Source organism: Adiantum capillus-veneris, chromosome 5 (assembly GCF_014529385.1).
Source record: "Adiantum capillus-veneris isolate H3 chromosome 5, ASM1452938v2, whole genome shotgun sequence".
In the NCBI taxonomy this organism is placed as follows: Eukaryota; Viridiplantae; Streptophyta; class Polypodiopsida; order Polypodiales; family Pteridaceae; genus Adiantum; species Adiantum capillus-veneris.
Genome location: NC_140935.1, coordinates 112905579 through 112909399, shown reverse-complemented (window position 1 = coordinate 112909399; position 3821 = coordinate 112905579). Strand labels below are relative to the sequence as shown.

At 45.7% G+C, this 3821-nt stretch overlaps 1 pseudogene; it reads right to left on the bottom strand.

The window, feature by feature from the left end:
• Window positions 1-450: 450 nt before the first annotated feature.
• LOC147457933 (putative receptor-like protein kinase At1g11050 pseudogene) lies at window positions 451-3017 on the bottom strand (annotated as a pseudogene).
• Between the last annotated feature and the right edge of the window lie 804 nt (window positions 3018-3821).

Sequence of the window (3821 nt, the reverse complement as noted above, 5' to 3'; positions counted from 1 at the left end):
GAACGAAAAAGTAAAGTGATGCCATGGTTTGCCATGTGAGCCGGCCAAAAAGAGGATGTGATTTAAGATGGTCTTAGATACAAGCCATGAGCACTAAAGAAGAAGGCAATTTATGAATGTGTGTTTTGGGCCAATTTGGCCAATTTTCTTCATAATTTTGTTAAGCCTAAGAGGGAGACATTCTTGCTTTGATGTTTGGTCTAATAAGTGTTTCTAAATAAGGTCTCCATGATTAGATTAGATTCCCAAATATGAGGAGAGATATTCTTCAAAATATGTGCTTGTCCTCAATATTAAATGCTCAAAAATCCATGGAAGCCATCCTCAAAAGGATCAGCTACTAACTCAAATCCCAAGTTGCTTTGGCAATGAATCAAGCTCACTCCTCATTGGATCAGTCATCAGAGAAACAATTCAAAGAAACCTTGCATATCCAACCAACAATTCAAGTGTCAAAATCACGATTTTCCTTATTTCTCAAAGCATGCCTCTGAATACACTAAGACCAGAACATAAAGTGTTAAAATCGTGATCTTGAACCCAGCACCTGATCATCTCGAGACTTATCTCTAAATACATCAAGCAAATATATCCAAAAGCAGTGTCAAAGGTTCTGGCAAAATTAACAAGGCAACAATGTAGCCTCCTCATATCCACAAAGCAAGAATGTAGCCTCCACTTCCACGCTTTTGCCCGGTCAATCAGGCAACACGCAGAGAAGATGTGATCAATAGCAGAGAAGGCTTGTCTGAGGCAGGCATGTCCTTGTGCTCATAATCCCTCCCTCTCTGCATTTGAGCCCCGTATTATTGAGCATTGATGTCGCTAGCGCCGAGGATGTCAAAGCATTTGGTCCATTTTATGTATGATTACTCTCTTGTGGATGGGCTACCATAAATGCAAAAATCTTCAATTTTCCTGATTTATCTGGTTGTATGGTTATAATCCCCAATACACATGATAAGGTGGCATACATTTTAACCAGTTTAGCACTCTGAGGGAGCCAAAAAGCTACCTAAGAAGGTCTTCGGTGTAGGTGCGGGGATCCCCAATGCTAGGCATAGAGGACACACTGGAGTTGCCATCAAAATTGAGAAGACCATCATGAGTCAAAGGCAGAGGACGGTCGGGAATTTGTGGCACTTCCACAACCCCTTGAAGCATTTTAAAGGCTTGAGCCATTGTGGGCCTAAAAGCAACCAGAAGATGGGCACATAGTATACCAATAAGCACAAACCTTTCCATCACTTTGGAAGGACCCTTGTCGTGAATGCGCTCGTCGACAACGCCCAATGTATTCCCACTCTTCACCATCACCCAAGCCCAGTCTGTGATTAGTGGATACTCACCCCGCAAATCCAATGCCTGCCTTCCACTCACCAAAACCAGAAGCAAAACTCCAAAACTATACACATCACTCTTCTCTGTTAGCTGCCCATACAAGGCGTATTCCGGGGCCAGATATCCCTGCGTTCCCGCCACTCTTGTTGTCATATGCGTCATCCCTTCTAACGTCACTTTGGCTAGCCCAAAGTCAGCCACATGTGCATTTAAATGCTCATCTAGAAGAATGTTGTTTGCTTTGATGTCTCTGTGTATAATGGCAGGTTGAACACCCATATGAAGGTATGCAAGACCACGAGCCATGTCCACAGCAATACGCTCCCTGTCTGCCCACTCTAATACTGGTTTCCCTTTTTGAAAAAGATAGTCTTCCAAACTACCATTGGGCATGTAGTCGTAGATGAGCAGCCGGAGGTGCCCTAGGCTTGTGTTACTAGCAACACAACATCCCCTTAAAGCTGCGAGATTGCGGTGTCGCACACTGTTGATCACCTCCACTTCATTACGAAACTCTGCATCACCTTCTTTAGTGCAGTTTTTAAGGCTTTTCACAGCCACTTGAGATCCATCTGGCATGATGCCTTTATATACGACGGAAAACCCACCTGATCCTACGAGGTTATTGGTCGAAAAATTGTTGGTTGCCAGTTTGATGTCATCAAACTGGTACCAAATTGCGCCCACATTAGGCTGCAAAGTGCTGCTCAAAAGCCTCCTGTTCCTGCTAACAAACCGTTGATGGTATAATTGCTGCCTTCGACGGCACCATAGCCAGGTAGAGAGTGCAATCACACATAATGAGCAGACGACAATTGCAGCTCCAACAGCAACAAACGTGGCGATGTGATGAGAGCTGTTGCGATTTGAGGTGGAAGCTTCGAGGGCTAGCAAGCAGCCAGCAGTTGCAAAATTGGTGGGGCCAAACTCATTAATTACACCAGCCGCATAGAGAGCCACGAAGTAGAAGCAATCAGAATTATTTGCAGATAAATTACTGGCTATGGAGAGCGTCAATAATGCATCGACATTACAGACTTGGCAAACAGCTGAGTCCGAAAGGTCGCCCTTGCACGAGGAATCCATAGCCGTGACACCCACTTTGCTCTGCCAATCTTCGACAGTCTCAATTCCCCCACAGAGGGTCGGGCTCCTTATGAAATGAGAGGAATTGCTGAATTGTTGGCAATCAAGCACAGAAAACCCTTGAAGCCCGGTCTTAATGAGCACCGCTTGGTATGCATCATAGCATGCGTAGAGCGTGCGGTTGTCGGGGAGCTCGAAGATGTGGGATTCGCGCAAATACAAGGCGATGCCGAGGCCAAATGTGTTGAATGCAGTGAGGCAGCAGGCCGAGCTTGGTGGCCCTTGTTGATCTGTTGATGAGCCTTCACATGTAGTAGGGTAGAAGGAGCTCACGAAGGAGAAATCCATGGGGCAAGAGCCTGTCGATGACGCTGAAAGTGATGGTGTTGTACAGATGAGAAGCCCAAGAAGGAGTAGAAGAGCTAGGGCAACCTGCGGAGGCATCTCTCTCTCTCTCTCTCTCTCTCTCTCTCTCTCTCTCTCTCTAGTAAGGGCTAGCTCCCCTCTACTCTCAATGTCACCATAGTTCCCAGCTTCCCACCCTCTCCGTCTCTCTCTCCCCCCAACAGGTAAATTTCCTGCCGAGTGGTCTACCGTCTTCGCCTTTAGGTGTTACTTAATACTTAGTCTTGAGACTTGAGGAGTCCTCGTTTTTCCATCGCGCTCACTGTTCATTAATAGGTCAGTGCTGAGATCATTTTCGGTACTTCCCCGGACAAAACAAACTCGCGAAGTGCGCAGGAGTGACTAGGCTAGTGCGCAATAAGGCGCATGCGAGAATATATCATTTGATAAATTGATAGTCTATAATTTGACAATTTCACCATGTGGAACCTTCAAAACACGTGAGGCATGAGCCTATGTATAATGGGCATTGTGAGGTTGCCAGATGGTCACCAAGTTCTCGACGTACTTGCACTTTGCAGAAGCGCGCTACAACGTAAGTTTGTTGTTGTAGTACAGACTCGCACGAGAACAAAGCCTAGATGGAGCCAACTCCGTCCAAAATGGTTGATCTACCTCTCAGGAGTCAAAGTCCTCATTGCGTGAAAGTGACGAAAGGGCAAATAGCCTCAACAGCTACAATAGCTTTTGTAGCTCCCCTCTGGATAAGGCGGGTGAAGTTAGTGGAACTCTCGACCTTCATCTATGTGCAAAACTATTCTATGATTGTGGTCGTGCCCCGTCATGGCACTAATTGTCACCTCCCTTTGGAGATTGGGATCAACGGCTCACGATCGCTGGTTAATCGTGATCGTTGGATTGTCTAAGGAATGCAAAAGATTCCCAAGGGTCTTAGATTCAAGTTTTGAACACATCACTCTCTCTCCCTCTAACCGCTAAGCTATTGTATACTTGTTGAAAGCAGAGTGTGTTTTAAGTTTAAAAACCAG